The sequence below is a fragment of the Lathyrus oleraceus genome, chromosome 1 (genome assembly GCF_024323335.1).
Source record: "Lathyrus oleraceus cultivar Zhongwan6 chromosome 1, CAAS_Psat_ZW6_1.0, whole genome shotgun sequence".
In the NCBI taxonomy this organism is placed as follows: Eukaryota; Viridiplantae; Streptophyta; class Magnoliopsida; order Fabales; family Fabaceae; genus Lathyrus; species Lathyrus oleraceus.
The window spans coordinates 338,038,693-338,058,658 of NC_066579.1; the positions used below are offsets into that span (position 1 = coordinate 338,038,693).

The 19,966-nt window shown below is 39.9% G+C and overlaps 1 long non-coding RNA gene across 5 annotated transcripts; it reads right to left on the reverse strand.

Moving 5' to 3' along the window:
- Positions 1-217: 217 nt before the first annotated feature.
- On the reverse strand, positions 218-3,059 carry LOC127134925 (uncharacterized). 5 transcript variants are annotated; one of them, XR_007808399.1, is made up of 5 exons: positions 2,609-3,059; positions 1,502-1,696; positions 1,293-1,383; positions 782-1,201; positions 218-602 (listed from the first exon to the last, which is right to left on the reverse strand). It is a non-coding gene; the product is annotated as an uncharacterized LOC127134925 (long non-coding RNA). The 5 variants fall into 5 exon arrangements; XR_007808398.1 differs by having other exon boundaries at positions 1,323-1,383; positions 2,609-3,058; XR_007808396.1 differs by having other exon boundaries at positions 782-974; positions 1,099-1,383; positions 2,609-3,058.
- Between the last annotated feature and the right edge of the window lie 16,907 nt (positions 3,060-19,966).

Consider the following 19,966-nt stretch of genomic DNA (forward strand, 5'->3'; position numbering starts at 1 on the left):
AGCCTATTTTCAACTAGTCAATGTTCATTTCATTTGTTGCCATGCCTTTGCTCATACAAGCTATGGTTTATTCCTTAAGCTTTGGTAATCCATTCTTAGACATATTCAATTATTGTCAAGTTTGATTCCATTCATACTTAAGTCATGTCCATTTCAAGTCATGTCAAGTTGTTTCATTTCAATCTAATTTCAAACATTTTCATATACAAGATTCATATAATAGAATTTAATCTAATCCATTTCATCCAAAATATCAATCACATTCATTATATACAAGTGTCCATTACAGGAGAAAAATATAAAAAATAAACTTTGACCAGATGTTGACTTTGGTCAACAATTGACTTTTTGGTCAACTTTGACCAAAGTCAACCCAATCTTCCAAAACCCTAAGTCCTAGTTCTAACTCCAATCCTAAGATCAAATTTAGATCCTTGACCTTGAATCCTTGTTCTTTTTCATGTATGTTTTCAAATTCCAATCTTGGTCATGTTGCAAAGTGTTGGTTCAATCATCATCTTCCATGTGCATAACCATGCCAACCAACCTAGCAACACACATTTGGAGGCACCATGTTGTACAAAACCAAGCCAAGGTTGAATCTAGGCAAAAGGAAACACATGAATAAGGTTAGGAACATTGAGCCAAGCCAGCTAATTTCTATCATGCATGCAACAGAATTAAGCAAACCATGCAACAACATTATAGAACCATCCAAACATTGATCAACAAGCACATGATAGCATAAATCAGAGCAACATAGAGTGCAATGTACACTAACATGACTTCACCAGAATCATGAGCAAATTGTGCATACAGAGTCAAGGCATTGAAGAGGCCTGCAACCAATGCCATCAATCCAGCACCATGCAACACATGAATGACAAATAAGGCATGACACATCAGTTGACGTTCATGGTTCTGCAGCAGGCCACATAGTTTTATGCACTTTTGAATGCATCTAGCAGTGAGTCCTGCACTACAACATGTCATTGTAACAGTTAGCAACAAAACAACAAGTTCCAAGCAACAAAAGCTTACCATTCTGCAATGACCCTGCAGAACCAAGTCAAAGTTCAGACTTGCAACATTGCATACCTCAACCAAGCAGTAAACCAATCATAGAAAATCAGTAACAGTCCAAGCACATGCATCAATGTTAAGCTGGCCAACAAACCTGCAACCCTGTTCTAGCAATATCCTGCAATGCAGTCATTGGCATGGATGGTAACAATGGTCTAAGGAAGGATATTCACTAGGCATACATAACAAAGCAACATAGCAATCCCTACATCTTACAACATAAGTACCGGTTCACATACAAGAAACTCTAGAAAAGCCAGTTCAGTTCAAAAGAAACCACCATGCATTCATGAAGATAACCTGCAAACCAACATTCAGTTCACAAACATCAACTTGGTCAGCAGTCCAACAATTAACCATAAAGAGGTCATAAGTAAATAATTCATAAAAACCTCCAACAATTCACCAATCCAATTACCATGACCAGAGTTGCATGGCATGTTGCAGACCAAGCAGTAGTCCTAGAACTTGTGTAGTAAACCTGCATAACCATGACCTATGGGTTGGCAGTAGGCTTAACCACAAGCATTGCATCAGGTATGACCATCCTGCTACAAAAATAGTCCACCCAATGCAAAGCTTTCTTCCTGTAATCACCATTAAAACCACACCCCTGCATAGACCAGAAGCAAGTCAGAATTGACAACATTTAGAAGTCCTACTAGCAGTGTAGACTGGAATCTATCCATAAAAAAATCTCTAATCCTAACATAATATGAGAGCTAATTCTTTTCAAATTAACCAACATAGTTTATCCAAATTAATTGACATGACATTAAGCTATACCACTGACGATTCATTATAACAAGTTTTTATCCCTTCTAAGCCATATTTTAATTCATTCTAATTGTAAATATGGTTACAACCTTGGTTCAGTGACATTTCAAATGACCATGACAGTTGGAGCATCCTATTAGCAATTCATACTAACAAAGGCAATGAGAGTCACCTAACATCAAGTTTCGATTTTTGCTAACATTATAACAATACAACCTTCAATGACACTAACAATTAATAGTCCAACAAGGAATTAACTCATTTCTTTTCTCTTAACTGATTCACATAACTAGTCAGGATTTGGGTAACTAACTTAAACTAATCCAACCAACTAACTACCTACTCAGTGAGTTAACAGATTGAACTCACTGAGTTCATCAAAACTAACTCCTAAGCTGATTCCAAACCTAATCATAACAAACTCCTAAGCTAAGCTGATTCCAAACCTCACTCCTATATATTTCACTCTCATTTACCATTTTGAATACTTTTGGATCGAACCTCCAAATCCTCCACTCTCTGAATTTTCCCTTTCACACTCTAAACCTCACCTACACGCACTATTTAGAATCCATTGAAGCTCATCATTAGAGCTTTAATTAGCTTGTTCTAAGCCCCATCATCAATCCAAATCCACTCAGTCACTCACTCCCGAATTCAGAAGAAAAAGAAGAAACGAGATTGTAGAGATAGAAGAAGGAGAAGAAGAAGGCTTGGAGTAGAGGTTGAGCAAGGAAGAACGTGTTACCTGAACCTCATTTTCACCGGTGAAGAACCACCGGAGTTGCTCCGGTAGGTAATTACTTTCCATTCTTTTTCTCCAATCTAAAGATACTGCAATGTATTGCTTCGTCTTGGGAGCTAAAGGCCCATGCTTTGGTCTTTGTATGGCTCTTGAGCATCATTTAATTTGCATTTTGGCATTTAGGGTTCATATAGATAGGTCTTCGGTATGGTTGATTCGTTCTCGAGTTGGAGAAATGGAAGGTGAATTTAAGATCAGGGCATGGAAACAAGGAGATTGTCATGTGGTTCTGGTAGTGTAGGTCTCCGCCGTCGACGGATTCCGGCGCGATGGAAGATGATAGTTTCTTATTCAATTTTTGAACATGTGAACACATGAGGGAAATCTGAACCTTGACCCTTTCCCTCAATTGCTTATGGTTTGTGCCTTTTTCGTCAGGCCTAACCATTTACCACATCACCCCGAACCAATTCGTACACCCCCTGTATTGGTCCATTTTGGATTTTGAGCTTTGGTTCCATCTGATCCCACATAGTGTGCTTCCAGCCACACTCTGTATCGGGCCTACACCCCCCCTGCAAAGCCCAATTCGGCTGCTGGGCTAATTTTGGCCTTTTTTGTGTTAATTAGCCATTAGTTTTTGATTAACCATTAATAAGTTTGATTAACAATTAGGTTTAGTTTTAGTTTCCTTAGAAATACATTTTTAATTAGGATTTAATTGATTTTAGGATTTAATTGATTTTAGAATTTACATGATTTTAGATTTAATTGGTTTTAGAATTTAATTGATTTTAGAGTTTACTTGATTTTTTTTTAGTTTAGTTGATTTAGATTAATTTCTAACATTAGGATTGTTTTAGGATCCGATTACAATTTAAGGCGGTAGTTAGATTTTGATTAAAGGTAAATTTGTACTTGTAATCCAACATTATTGTGAAATGATGTTTTTACCCTTTAGGGGTTATTTTACTATTTTAGTCATATAACATGATCCCTTAGGAATAGTGTGAGAATAATCGTAACTATTAGATTATGATCAACCTAGTTCCTCAATTGAATCTAACCCTCGATTCAAGTTGATCAAAAGTAATTTTGATCAACTAAATCTTTTGACCTTGTATAATCCTATAGTCTAATTGGAGTGACCAAAAGACCCATGGTCACTTAAATAATACTTTTTCTGTAAGCTGTGGAGCTCGAAGCCTCAAGTCAAACAGTCAATCAAGGCATCCTCAGTCATACTAAGCAACAGGTTATACAAGATAAATCAAAGGTCAACACTTGGTAAATACGATTCAAATTGTACGATACAACCTTAAGTAATAAGGAATGATGAGATGGAGTTTCTCCTATCCTTGTATAGAGAAACTTTGCGTACGGGTTGTAGGCGCTAGCTATTCAAAGCGTTTGCCCTTGTTCATAGACTTTAGTGCAGTACGAATCGAGTAAACTACCAAGTATTCTTCATGCAAAGCAACATCAACACAAGGAAAAACAATGGAGATTCTTCTCCAACAACTTGTCAATTATGAGAAGTATCATCCGGCATGAGCCTTAAGTAATAAGGAATGATAAGATGGAGTTTCTCCTACCCTTGTCTAGAGTGACTTTACATATGGGGCTTAGGCCCTAGCTATTCAAAGCATTTTCCCTTATTCATAAACTTTAGTGTGATTCTTATCAATCATCCGACAAGTCTTTTCCACCAATCAATCAATCACTTCTTTTGCCTCAATCATCTTGTTTTCAGTCCTAGTGGGCTGAACTACGAAAGCTCTGATTTCCTTATTCCACTAGAAGGATACGTAGGCAGGAGAATTCAGATTCTTCGGGAGCTACCTTATTTATCAATCACTTCATTCTTCATTCATTCAATCAATACCATCTTTTTGAGATCAAATATACTTCTCCTTGGACTTCTTGTACATCCTTTTAGGACGATATAGCGCCAGTCCACCTCTTGAATCGTCTCCAAACATTTAATTCATTCTTTTTTGGATAAGAAGTTGATTTAGTCTTCGATTCAGAGTCTATTTCTTTCATGGATCCAAAATACCATTCAATCTTTGATCTCAAATTGTTTGTTCCCCAACAAGTGATACACTATTCCCTATACTATACAATACTACAATCATTCCTTGAAGTGGTGTTTGTCTTGTAAGGCCCTGTTGCTTAGAAAAATCTCTCTCTCTTTCTTCCATGGCAGTTAACCTCTGAAATTGGGTTTGTCTTGTAAGCCCCTGTTGCTTAGACAAATACCTCTTGATACCATTCTGTTGGTGCAAGTTATACTTTTAATCACTTATCTCTCTCTTTGTTCTCGTGGTTCCATGAACTACGATTGCTCTGATTTTCTCTTTGCACAATGAGAATACGTAGGCATGAGGATTCAAATCCTTGGCGAGCATAATTCTAATTATTCCTCTTCCATCTTAGGGCATTATTCATACCTTTCATGATCCATAATCTACATTCAATCATTGAACCACTCACCCTAGTGACATACTATTTCTTTGACACCGAAATACAATTCTTTGGAATTCCATATATACCCTATTAGGACGATATAGTGGTAGTCCGCATTTGTACCTAGAGTTGTTTGGATCATACCCAAACACTTAATTCACCTTGTTTTTGGCCATACCATATAGCGACAACCATGCTAGTCCACATATCGGTTAATGCATGTTTCTCTCTATGGTACAAATCTATTTCTCCAATGGATTCCAATATACCTTCACCTTTGGTTTCAAAGCATACCTCTTCAGTCACTTGTTACCAAAAACGTATATTCTGTGACTTAGGTCATTTATTCCATTCCTCTCCCTGATGCATTCATATCCTACCTGCATTCTTTCCATGTGATATACTAGTTATCTTTGAGCCAAATATATTATCCCTTTGTGCTCCATCTTGCGTCACCTTGTGAACCAAAGTCTGTTTGGATCATCCCCAAACACTTAATTCACCTTGTTTTTGGCTATAGCATATAATGTCATCCATGCTAGTCCACATATCTGTAAATGCCAATTTACTCCTGGGTTCATGCTTTCACCCCTTTTTGGAGTTCAAAACACAATCCTTTGGTTTAGACCATACCTTGATCACAATTCTTTTCACCTCCCACCACTAGTTCTTTGAACTACGGAGCTCTGAATTCCTCATTGCACTATGAGGATATGTAGGCATGAGGGCCCCAATCCTCACCGAGCATTTTATCTATTTATTTTTATTTTCCTTCATTCTTTTGCAAGTAATCTTAGATATTACACCCATTCAAGCGAGAATAATCAAAATGATTCCCATGGAGTACCATGGATGTTATGGGTGCTAATATCTTCCCCTTGCATAACCGACTTCCTTACCTACCATATCTCTTTTCCCTGGGTTTTATCGATGTTTTCCCTTTCCTTCGGGAATAAATAAAGTTCGATGACGACTCTGTTTTATGTTCGAGCGTGTGATACGTTCGGGTATATTTCCGCTAGCTTCAGCTGGCGACTCTGTTGGGGATACTTCGCTACTTGGAGTACTTCCTAGTCGCAAAAAGGAGTCAAGCCTAGTTTTGTTTTTTCTCTCTCGCTAGTTTTAGGTGTTTATCTTTATACCTTACTCGCTTTATAATATTCGCCTTTTATCTTATTATTGTTATATTTCGTATTATGGATATCTGTATATGCTGTTGTTGGGTTGGGATAATGATACATGAGAGAGAAGCTCTATACCTGAGCTTGAGTATAGACATATGATAGTAACGTGACTAGAGTTGTGTTTGACCTCCATGGAGTTATTCTGTGATTATTGTTGACACGAGACGTCACACCTAGAGTAGATCCTTTTGGAAGCATCATTGTTCGACGAGTCATTCGTCTAAGACAATGGTATCTCAAAACGGGTCATCGACTCTAGGGACCTTTTAGGATCACCCTTTTAAGATAGTACATAACTGTGAGAGGGATATTTGTTTTTTCTGCAGGAAACCAAGACCCTTCATACCTGTTTTCTCGTGTATACGTCGAACCTTTGAACTTGCAACAAACAAAATATGCAGTTTATCCAGAATAAGCCAGAATTCTAATTATGTGGAATCTCATCATCATTGCATTATATAGAATCATTACATCATAATGTTAATTCTCCTTGTTACATTTTCATTTTTCAGGGATGTACAATTGTTAGTTGCTATTGTCGATTCAGTTATGGAAAACACAGACAGAAGAAACACATATCAATACAAGTTAAGAGACTCCAAGTTTGATGAACTGAGGAAGCTCGGTGAATTTTTAGTTGAAGATTACAGGGTGGCCTTCAAGAAAGCTTATGCAATCTATTGGAAATCCTATCTACTAGAGAAGACGCTGGATTAATATTCACATTTGCACAGTTCTACGAACCTACATTACATTATTTCACATTTCAGGACTTTCTTCTAGCTCCCACGCTGGAAGAATTTGCTCACTTTCTCCAGTTGTCGGTTAAGACCCAAGCGCCTTACATGAAAGAAGATAATTTCCCAGATTTTGCCAAGATAGCACAAGTATTGCACATGAGGAAGGATTTGATTGAGTTCAGTCTCCGAGTTAAGGGTAATACCCAGGTCCTTCCGTATAAGTTCTTGTTCGAGAAAGCGATTGTGCTTGCCAACATGGGGTTGGGACGCCTTTTATGCTAGCTTTGCATTACTCATATATCGTCTGGTGTTATTCCCGAGTGTCGAAGGTTTCATTGATAAGAACACCATCACCATTTTTATTTCCCAGAACCCAATTTTTGTTTCTACCATTTCTGAAGTGGATTATCTCAAAGAGACTATCAGGAAGTTGGAGAAATGCTACTGCTGTTGTCGCTGCTGTCGTTGAAACTCATGTGGAGACAGTAGCACCGAAAAGTGTGAACCATCACTTGGTTCCTTATGTTGCGAATATACTTACTGTTGCATATCCCTATGGGATGGCCTGAACTTTGCTGCTTAGTTTGCTAATGGGGGTGCCTTTATCCTTCATCAAACTCTTGTCTCCCCCAATGCTACCGGGAATGCTGTCTTCCCATGGGGTGCACCCACGATCTAGACTCCTCCTACGATTGATGCTGCCAACCCCGAGGATATTCAAGGTCAGGTTCCTACTGAAACTCCTGACAATGAAGAAGAGTATCGAGGCCCATGCCTCCACTTTCAAGTTCCTTCCCAGGCTGGTCAACCTGCAAACATGAACCAATTTCAAGCTGCTCCATTTGTCTACCCCGAGGCAACTTCTGTTCCAATGTTGACCTACGCACCTAACAACCCTGCACTTCAGCACGTGCAGACTGGGGCACCTCAGGCCCCTATCGCTCAAGCTGGAGGGAAGTTCCCTCACATGTTGCATATCCTTTAGTGATCCTTACGAATGGGCATGATCAGTGATAGAATCGTTACCTCTTGTGGATATTGAAACCTTTGATGCAGATCTACAGAGCGATCACGAACGTTGAATTGTGACAACGCCTCTACTCAGTCCACACGAATGGATTCCTTCAATCTTAGTGCTAGCTGCTACGAATGAAGGCTTTGAGTGTGTGTGTGTGTGTGTGTGTGTGTAAGAGAGAGAGAGAGAGAGAGAGAGAGAGAGAGAGAGAGAACGGAATTGCAACTGCACAAATGCTTCTGTACAAAGGTTCAATTTATAGAACCACTTGTGTGGGCTGCAATCAAAAAAGCCCACTTAAGTGTATGTGGACCATATCTTATGATATGCCAAAATCACTTAAGCGTGTGGTATCTTACGATATTTCGTATTCTACTTAAGTATACCGTACCTTACGATGTTCTACAATTCACTTAAGTGCGCCGTACCTTACGGTGTGTAAGACCCCAAATTTGACCCTAAGATCCCTCATGCAATTTCATCATAAGCATTAGCATTGGGATCATACCTTGGCATCCTCCTTGCCCCTCTTTCATTGGGTTTGTTTTGGGAGAGATCACCAAGCACCATGTGATTGTATCATACTTGTATATTATCATTTTACTAACCAAAATACCAAAAATATGTCTTTGTATTTGCCTAACTCTTTTGTAGGTAAGGCATGATCACCATTGATCTATCAAGTTCACATCTAGGGTTTGAGACCCTCATGACAAAGATCACAACCATGAAATTGATCCAAGAATGGTTATGAGCATCATATATGAGTGTTCACTGTGAATTTTGGCGAACAACCTCTGGTTTACCAAAACTTGTAGAATTGGGTTACTTGCAGGATCAACCACACAAATCCTAGGACATGTGCAGATCTAAATGACTTTGAAGATATCTAGAACAACTTTTGTGTCTTTCATTTTGTTTCTCTAAATACTTTACGTCGAAAGATGTTGACTAAAAACGTTTAAATAGTTGTAAATTTGACAAGATAAGATAAATGGCAGAAAATAACTGACGAAACATACAGTGTCGAAAAGAAAGTGCAGAAAGATAATTGACTGGAAAACGTAAAGGAGATTTGTGAAGAACTTTAAACTTTATAAAGTAAAACTTTGAAAGAATTGGTGTTTGTTTAGACATACATGTTCCAAATATGACTCTTTTCTCTCACACGGGTACTTTGAGTATTTTCAGGAATTTTGTACAAGTAATTTTTCACACCTTTTTCAGATAACAACTACCCTATTTATATACAAATAACATATCTGTTACTAATGACCAAATCCTAAAACTATGCCATTTGGCTCTTCTGCATGATTCCTTTTCGCCAGATGCTTCCACGCGTCTTCCGCCAAACGTCACAACTCGTTGAATTTGAAATTACACTTCACGTCGAACTGACGTCTTTTTCCAAGCTTTGTCTAATTGTCAAAATACTATAGTATCCTCCATGTCTGTCAAAAACGTCTTTCCATCTGCGGATATCTTGTCGAAATGTCGAAGCTTCATTTTGTCGAAGTGTCGAACCATCATTTTGTCGAAGTGTCGAACAACACTCATCAACTGAACTGTTAATCTCATGAAGTCATTTGTCTAAAGGATCATTCTGGATACTAAATCTCATGGCGTCGAAAACGCATGTATACAAATTGCCCCCTAGCAAAGACGTTTCGACTGTTTTTCTGGAGAAACAGTCATTTGTTGTTAGCCAGTGTTTTGATGCCATGTCATTTAATCTTTATTAAATCCAAGTCTGATAATCTCGATTTCCAACACAGACTTCATCATTTCACTTTCTCCAAAATGTCACGTCTAGCCCACGTTCAGAATCCACTTCCATCATTACCTCACATCATGATTTCTTTTCAACTTCCACCTCTTTAACATCCCCATCAGAATCGGCCACGTGTCCCACTATCATCATTACCATTCTAAAGCGTTTTCATCATCTTCTCCTTATAAATACCCATAAACCATCTCTTTAAACCCTTTTAACGCTTCAGATTACTTTTTCTTCATACCCATTTCTTAAACTTTCAAATTTCTCCTGAGAAACATTCCTAAGTTTTTTCTTAACAATGGCTCCTCAAAAACCTTCAAGCAGCAAGCATTCCAAGAAGAAACAAGACTCAGCTTTCTCGCCTGTACACGATTTGAAAGGACCAGTAACTATTGGAAATCAACAGTATATTCCAGAACCTCCAAATGAGAAAGAAAAAGAATGCATCTATAAATCCCAGGTATTAATCCCTGTTCTTATTTCTGGAAACTGTCATGCTATGTTAGGTCCCCTTCCAAATCCAGAGACTAAACCAGAACGTTTAAAAGAATTTTTCCCATCTTACTTCCACACAAAACCCATAGGCGCTGGAAGAAAACCTCAGTCTAAAGAAAAAGTTGTAGAACAGGATGACCCATCGATTTCGGCGGATGCTGGAGAGTTGAACTTAGCTTATCTAAATTACAATAGGATATTTAGAACCTGTCCATGGTCGAAAGACCCTTCTGACTACGTATCTTGGTTAGATAAAGTCGAAAAGGTTAAAGGGGCTTTTTGGAAAGAAATAGGCATTTTCGACCTTATTCAGTTGTCGAAAGTAGGACCCAATATCTGCCCAAATATGCTTTTGGCTTCTCTCTACTTTTGGGATAGTACTTACAACACCTTTCACCTCCCTTGTGGGATGGTTACGCCTACCCTTTTCGAAGCAGCTGCCATTGTTGGCCTTCATCCCAATGGTATAGATTTCGACCCTACTGTCCTAAACGAAGATACCATTGCTTTCGAGACTAGCCTCGCCCCATACTCTTTATTTATATCCTATTATCATGACAAGAGCACCAATGAAGTTTCAGATGTCGAACACATAGCCTTTTTGACTCTGTGGCTATCCAAATATGTGTTCTTCTCTCGCTCTCTTCAAGTTGCCAAGAGATTCATCACCATAGCCAATCAGCTTCATGCATGCACAAAACTATGCTTGAGCGAAATGATTCTGGCTAACCTTTACGAATCTCTAAGTGAGAGCGTACATTTTTTGAAAAACGCCAAAGCCCAAGGTAAAATCAACTTAGCAGGACCTTTATGGCTCTTGCAATTATGGCTTAATGCCACATTTGAAGTTAATCTTCCTGTAGCACCAGAAGTAGATGAAGGAGAAGTGAACAATAGGACTGTCGAATGGCCAAGGTTGGTGCAAATAACGCCAACTGACGAAGGGATTAGCCTTCGACAAGCTTTCAAAAGCTACGTCATGATGTTTGCCAAGAGGTATCAATTTACTTCGACCATGGCACCTTTTGCTGATAGAAAAATTGGACCTAAGTGGTTTACCCAACAACTGCCTTTGGAAATGCAGAAAGATGAAAATATATTTCTGAACGTTTGGGAATCATTCTTAACCCCTAGGCTCCTTTTTTCTTATCGTAACACCACTAAAAACCAAATTGATTTGATAGTTTATCAACCCAACCTTGTTTCTAGACAGTTTGTCCTAATCCAGATAAAACCTCGACCTATATTTTCCAAGAAAGGGTCCATCATCTTTTACAACTCCCTTCATACTGAAGATGAGGGCAAAGAACTATCGAAGAAATTGACTGATGACTCTCTCGACATTCGACCAGTTATATTTCGACCATCATTCCTATGTACTCCTGAGTTTGATGAATGGTGGAAAGATTATTATTCCAACATATTTTTCGACGTAGCTGCCTTTGCTACACATTTGACAAACGCTTTCGCTTTTGTGCAGGATCGGACTAAAAAAGGTATTCAAAGACACATTAGGGAGATACAGAAATTTCAAAAATATTTCAAAACTGCGTATAGACCTGATGATCTTAGTCGAACCATACACGAAGCAGCAGCAAAATTAAAACGCAAACTGACGAAGAAGTTTGAAAAACTGTCATTGCCTTCAAATCTTCGACCAGAGGCGCGCTATGACCTGGCTTTCAATTGTCATCCACCGAAATTTCCTCCTTTGCCAACTGCTCAATTTGGCGTGACTTTTAGCCCTCCGTTTCCAGATTGGTTCGTTTGTGGGGATTTTATGAAAATTCTTCGTCAACAGTACAAAAAACCTGCTGAGCGTGTGGTTCCGACTAAGTATCATCTAGGCGAATACCAAGGACACCTTCATATTGGAATAGAACACGTTCGCGTGGAAGATCCCATTCTTGAAGGTGTTCACAGAAAACATGATTTTTTCTTTTGTTATTCTAACTGCATTATCATGTGTTTCTTACATCTGTTTCTGAATCTTCTTTCTCTCCTTAGCCGTGAGGATTCCTTCCAAGAAAACTTCTGTCGAAGCATCACCAAGTGTTGTTAGGCAAAATTCGACAAAGGTACAATCCTTTTTTTCTCATTTATTTTCTCCTTTTTAAAACTAACTGGCTTTGGTCTGCATGACTAGGTAAGTCGAAAACCCGCAACATTCCAAAAGAGAAAGAGCGAAGAGGAGAAAGGGAAGGATAATGTTCCTAATGAAGAATCTGGTGACGAATCTCCAGAACTAATCCCCCCTCCTCCTCAGAAGAAAAAACTTACAAAGGTCTCTTCCCAAAGATCCATAGTTAAATCGACCAGGAAGGATTCTGCAAGTACTCCCACTACTAAACAGTCGAAAGACACGGAGAGTGGGAGATCCAGCTTTAACACTGAGATTCCTGAGGTAAGTTTTATTTTGACAGTATATATTCATCTTTCCTGTATTTTCCCTTCTAAACCTTAGAATTATTTTCAGGAACAAGTGGCTGTCGAAAAGTCACCTGAGAAAATTCTGGAGGAAACAGTCCCAGAAGAAGATATCCCCGCAAGTGATCCAGTCAGGTAAACTGTGGCAGAATTCGATGCTACAGTGGGTGAAACTTCTGAGGATGAATCTCCTCTTCATCCAGGATTAGATGCTGCAACTCAGGGTGATGACGCTGACATGGAGGTTGGGGTCGAAGATGATCATGAAGACGAAGCGGCCAAAGATGGGGACAACCAGTCGCAACATGCAGAGGCTGAACAAACTTTAGAGCGAAACACTCCACCTGCTCCTGACCAGACCCAAGGGAGTGGCAAATCAACTGGTTCGACTAGCTTCTCTCGCAAGGAGCTTGAAAATCTCAAAATGCAAAGACCCTTAGAGTATCTGAAGGCTATGCTTAGCGCCCGCTTTAATTTCCAAGATTCTTCTCAGAGCAGTTCAACTACCTCTGGGGCCACTTCTGAAGCACCATCACTTGGCAGCATCTTGACCAAAATTAAAACGAAAATTCTTGATGTTGATTTGTTCAAAATTTTGGAAGAGAACTCCCTTGCTCACCTTGAACTTAAGAAAATTTTAAAGCAAGTGAATGTCTTGGAAGCTTCTGCTGAAGTTGGACGTTTTGTGATGGAGCTGATGACCCTTATTGACTTGGCCACTGCAGATCTTCTTCGTCAAAGAGACCTCACCAATCAAATCTCCTCCAAGTCTGAAACTCAAACTGTTGAATGGGATGCTGTCTCGACTTCGACTGACAAAGTTTCGAAGTTGCAAAAGCTTTTTGAAACTTATGTCAAAGAAGTTGCTGCTTGTGATGACAATATCCAAAAATGGGAGAAACAGATAGCAGCACTTCAAGAAAAGATCTCCCAAGAGAAAAAACGTAAGGCATCCATACAACAACCTAAGAAGAGCGAGATTGACGAAGAATTGAGGGTGGGAATTCGACATGCAGAGAAGGCCCAGCAGCTTAGTCAAGAGATTGAGACTCTCTCGACTCACAAAAGTCTTTGTGATCATCGACTCCAGTTTCAGAGGCAGAAATTCGCCACTTTGAAGGAAACTTTTGCCAGTATTAATTTGTAGCCGAATTAATTTAACAACTCTCAGCCCTTTGAGGCTTTCTTTGTAATAACTATAATGCCATTTTTATTTGGCAAATCTTATCACAATTATGTTTGCAGTTATTCTATTATTATTTTTACTTCCTGCAATATTGGCTTATATTTTTTCAAATACTTGCCATTTATCCTTAGGATTCTCTCATCCTTCCCTATTTCTTCTATCTCATACGCGCCATTTGAAAATATTTTCAAAATCTGGAAAGGTCCTTCCCACTTAGGAGACCACTTTCCCATTAACTTATCTTTTCGATCCATAGGAAGGATTACTTTCCACACAAGGTCACCAATTAAGAAGGTCTTGAATTTTACTTTTTTATTGTAAAACCTTTCGACTCTCTCCTTCTGTCTTCTTATTAGATCTAGCGCGCGCAACCTTTCTTCATCTAGATCAACTAATTCATCCATCATCATACTCCAATATATATCTGATGGGATTTCATGATGCCTTTGCACTCTTACTGACTGCAAATATATTTCGACTGGTAAAACTGTATCATGTCCATAAGTCAACTTAAATGGAGTCGAATTCGTTGCTTCTTTAGGAGACGTTCGACAAGCCCACAAGACTTGATCTAAAGTCTTATGCCAATTTCTAGGTTTTTTCCCTACATGCTTCTTGATCAAATTTATCACTACCTTGTTGGCTGCTTCAACCTGCCCATTGGCTTGAGCATAGTAAGGTGTCGAAGTAAGGAGTTTAAAACCTGTTTCTTGTGCAAATTTCTGCATGTTTTTACCGGTGAATACAGATCCTTGATCTGTTGTTATTGTTTCAGGTATCCCAAATCTGTAAATTATGTACTTTTGGATAAAGTCTATGACTGCTTCTTGATCCACATTTACCAATGGTATAGCTTCAATCCATTTAGTGAAATAGTCTATCCCAACCAAAATGTACCTTTGCCCTTTCGAGGAAGCTGGTCGAATTTCCCCAATCAAGTCTAAAGCCCATCCTCTAAATGGTCAAGGCTTTATAATTGAATGCAACTCACTTGCAGGAACATGAGGTATGCCTGCATGTACTTGACATTCCTGACACCCTTTTGCGAATTCGACACAGTCCTTCAGCATTGTTGGCCAATACATTCCCTGTCGAAATAATAACCACTTCATTTTGTGACCTGCTTGGTGTGCACCACATGCTCCACTGTGTACGTTCGACAAAGCTATGTAGGCTTCGTCCTCACCTAAGCATTTCAACAAGACTCCTTCTGCAGTCTTTTTGAACAATTCATTTCCAAAAAGTACATAACTCAAAGCTCTGTATTTTATCTTTCTTTCTGCTTTTTGATTTGGGTCTTGTAGATAATTCTTGATAGGCTTTCTCCAGTCTGTAATTCCTGAATCATCTATGTTGAATATCTCAAAGTTTTTGTTCGTCACCGTATACTAATCTTATTGACTCCAGATCTGATGGGGACAACTTGGTGGATACGACTCTTCCTCTGACTTCAATGGCTTCTTCTAACTTTTCCTTTGACACTTTATATCCAGATGCTAGTTGAGCAAGATCGTTCGCCTCTTGATTCTCCAGCCTGAGAATGTGCCTAAAGACCACATTGTCGAATTCCTTGAGAAGTCGATTGGCTATTACAAAGTACATGATTAAATTTTCTTTCACGCATTTATACTCCTTCGACAACTGTTTTATCACCAGTTTGGAGTCACCCATTATTTCGACTCTCGTTGCCCCCAATTTCAACAAGATTTCAAGTCCAGCGATCAAAGCTTCATATTCTGTTTCATTATTTGAACACGGACTTTCAACTTTGTACTTGAATTTTGTTGGAATTCTGTCAGGAGAAATAATCAACATCCCAACGCCAGTTCCATTTTTATGTCTGGAACCGTCGAAATACAGTTTCCAAGGTTCTAATTCGACATATTCCACATCTTCGACTATAGAGTGGTCGGCTATGAAATCAGCGACCACTTGTCCTTTCACAGCCTTTAAAGGCAGATATTTCAATGAGTATTCTGTTAGTGCTAAAGCCCATTTTCCAATTCGACTATGTAAAATAGATTTAGATAACATATACTTTATTACGTCGAAATGGGAGAAAATATATACATCAACAGGTTTTATATAATGCTTCAATTTCATACAAGAGAAATACACACATAGACATAGCTTTTCTATAATACTATATCTAGTTTCAGCATCATTCAGGACTCTACTGAGATAATAAATGGCTCTTTCGACGCCATTCTCATCTTCTTGACACAACATACTTCCTAATGTTTTGTCTGATGCCGAAACGTACAATCTCATACTTCTTTTTCTGCAAGGAGACATCAGGATTAGGGGGCTAGCCAGGTATTCCTTGATTTTGTCGAAGGCCACTTGATGTTCTTGCCCCCATGCAAAGTCTTCCTTCTTTAGTCGAAGTAGTGGAGAGAAAGCTTGCGTCTTCCCACTGAGATTGGAGATGAATCTTCTGAGAAAGTTGATTTTCCCTAGCAGAGACTGCAACCCCTTTTTGGTTGATGGCGCTTTCGCTTCCATTATGGCTTTGGCTTTGCTTTCATTTATTTCGATCCCCTTCTTGTGGACCACAAAACCTAAGAAATCACCTGCCTGCACACCAAAAGCACATTTGAGTGGATTCATTTTCAAACCAAACTTCCTCATTCTTTCAAAGGATTGTCGAAGATGGTCTATATGACTTTCTCCTGAAACAGACTTAATCACAATATCGTCAATGTATACTTACATGAAGGTTTCAATGAAGTCATGAAAAATGGAATTCATTGCACGTTGGTAAGTCGCTCCAGCGTTCTTTAAACCAAAAGGCATGACTACCCATTCGTACGTCCCTATTGCTCCAGGACAACGGAAAGCCGTTTTAGGAACATCTTCCTTAGCGATAAAAATTTGGTTATAGCTAGAGTATCCGTCTAACATACTTAAGTACTCATGGCCGGCCGCAGAATCTATGAGCATTTCTGCCACTGGCATAGGATACTCATCCTTTGGGGTAGCCGAATTTAAGTCTCGAAAATCAATGCATACCCTAAGTTTGCCATTTTTCTTAATTACTGGAGCAATATTTGCAATCCATTCGACATACCTGGTTGCGCGGATGAACTTGCATTTTAGAAGTCTTTCAACCTCTTCTTTTATTTTCGACAGAATCTCTGGTGCAAAGCGTCTTGGAGTCTGCTTTACTGGCTTCTTTCCTTCCGTTATTGGCAACTGCAATTCGACCAAACTTCTGTCTAGACCAGGCATCTCGTCGTAATCCCATGCAAAGCAGTCTTTGAACTCTCTCAACAACTGGATTATTTCGACTTTGAACTAGGGATCCATTTTTGCGCTTATGTATGTTGGTCTATGTTCTGCCCCCACTCCTAAGTTTATTTCTTCTAACGGATCCTGCGCCACCATCTTCTCGTTAGTTGACACTGGATCTTTTTCGAACCCTAGAGGTTCGTCGTCATAAATGGCGTCAAGCTTCTGGTGTTGCCATTCGCCCATTTGGTTGTTATCGTGATCTTCTACAACGTCTTTTTGGGGACATTGTTTGTTGGAATTTTCTTTGTTGGCTTCGACAGCCATGTATTTTACTTCAGCCTCAAGGGCCTCTTTGAGTTTGTTTTCGGCTATGTAAGCCGTAATCTTTTCGAGCGCTGATTGTTCACTCGTCATCGTTAAACTCGCTTCCCCATCCTGTTGGCGCTATGTGAGTAGTTCCCCACATGTAAGTTTCGCCAATTACTTCTTTATCCCACTGGAAACCATGCGTAGGATGAAGATACATGGAACAGTAGGCATTGTCTGTCGCCTTTAAGTCGAATCCGGCTGGACTGCATGGAGGTATGTGAGCCAGGTTCTTGTCGAAGCTTTGACTGTTGACATTGTTTATCTCTGTCATGAAGTAGCTTTGATCCGCCTCAATGTTTTCAACGATCCCGTCTGGCCTCCATATGGCTATTCGCTGATGCATTGATGAGGGTACGGCTCCTACGCCATGAATCCACTCCCTTATAAGCAGTAGGTTGTAGTTTGCCCTTGAAGCGATGGCCATAAACATCGTTGGCCTTGTTATGGTTCCAACGGCCAGATTTACTTGGATAACGCCCATGGTGGTTCCCACTTTTCCTTCATAATTCGACAGCACCATGTTGTGAGGTTTCGCGTCTGAATCGTCTTTTCCAATTTTCTTCAGCATGAAATGGGGCATTAGATTCACTGCTGCTCCTCCATCCACCAGTATCTTATTCACGCCCACATTCTCCACCTTTCCTTTTATGAATAGAGGCTTCAAATGTGCTTTCATGGAGTCATCTGGTCTTTCGAAGAAAGCATTCTGCTCTTCGACGCATCCATTATTCATCACGTAGTAACAGACGGGCCTGTGTGCCATTGTTTCCTCTTCCATCTCGTCTTCTTCGTCTTCGACCTCCATGACTCTATCATAGTCTCTAGGGAGAACAGAGACCATGTTGCAGATCACGTTAAAAGATGATTCTGAATCAGACTCGAAGTTGTCGGTTATTTCGTCATCTTCCTGCATCTTCGCCTTCGACGCCACTAGTTCGACAGTGCTGCTAGGATTGATCTGGAGGGGATTCTCTTTTCTGCTCCTTGTCTGACGATTGTTGCTAGATTCCGTTTCTCCTTTGCCGCCAGTGTGTTTTCCATTCATGCTCTTTTCTGCAACCTCTATTTCTGCCCTCTTCTGCCTTTGGAATCTCCTCCATTGGGATCTGGACATGGGGTTTTTGCCTTTGTAATTCTCTGAAGGGTATGGTCTTGGTTTGTGCTTTTCCATTTCCTTCTTGCCTTCCATCGAGGCGCCTCTCTGAACCTCAAATCTTCCCCATTTTTTCTGCCCTTGGGCGTCTCTAATGGGTTGAACCCATTTGTCATCCGTTGCTTTGTTAGACGGTTTATAGGTGTTGTGGCGTCTTTCTCCATGCCTCCACTGATGGTGATCACTTCTCCTTGGGTCATATCTTATTGTTCCCCAATTTTCTTTCCTCTTGGCTTTATCCACAGCTTCCAGGTTGGTTGCTGCCTTTCTGTCAAAAATTGCACTGCAGCGTGGGCATAGCATTACTTTGGTTTTCATCCTTTGGCACCTCTTGATGAATTCTATTAAGTTTTCCTCCTCCTTAGGATACGCCAGCCTTTGGTACTCCTTTCGACGATGATCTTCGCCCACTTCGGCCTGGTCCCTCTGAGATATTTCCACCATGTTTACCCCAACATTTCGTTCGTCAGCGATGCTTAATTCGTTCATCTTTCTAATGAGTCTCTCTTCTTCGCCTTCGACGCCTTTTGGTGTTTGGTCGAACTCTTTCTCTAGGCAACAACACCAAGATATATTGCTGGGACCATCTTTGCAACAACATTTGTTCCAATCCCTTTTGGGGTCTTCCATTACCCTACACATAATCCCACTGACCACTAGCTTCGCAGGACCATTAACAGCTTTCGCTTTGATTTTTGTGACTTCTTCACAGAAAGGCCTCATAGTGTTGACGTAGTTTGCGATATCACCTGTCTTCGTTCGATCAAGATCAAGGCCCTCAGTAGCCTTGTTTTTAATAATGAGGTTTTCAGTAACCTTCTTTTTCGTATTAGGGGGATGCTCAATTGTCTCAACTGTTTCTTCATTGTTGTCTGAGGAAACATCTCCCCAACCGCTTGGTTGGATTGTGTAGATGTCGATCTGAGAGCTTGTCGGTGCATTGTACTTCACGAGATAATCATACTTCCCACTTGGCTGCCCCAGGCGGTCCCAAATTTCTCCTTGTCGAAACTTCACATCTTCGACAGTGTCATCATTGTCCTCCTTGTCGAAACCTTCGGTAGTTTCCATCCTTTTCTTGTTGTCGAGGCCTTCAGTAACTTCAACTTCGTTCTGGCTTGCGAGATCCTCAGCAATCTCGACCATGTTGATATTTGTGTCGAAACCTCCAGGGGCTTCCACCATATCCAAATTGCCATCAGGAGCAACTTCGATCTCCACCATGTTCACGATGGATGGTTCAGCATAGTGGGCTTCGACTGGCTGCATGGGATTCGAATCGATCCTCATCTGTTGTTTTGGTTTGTCACCA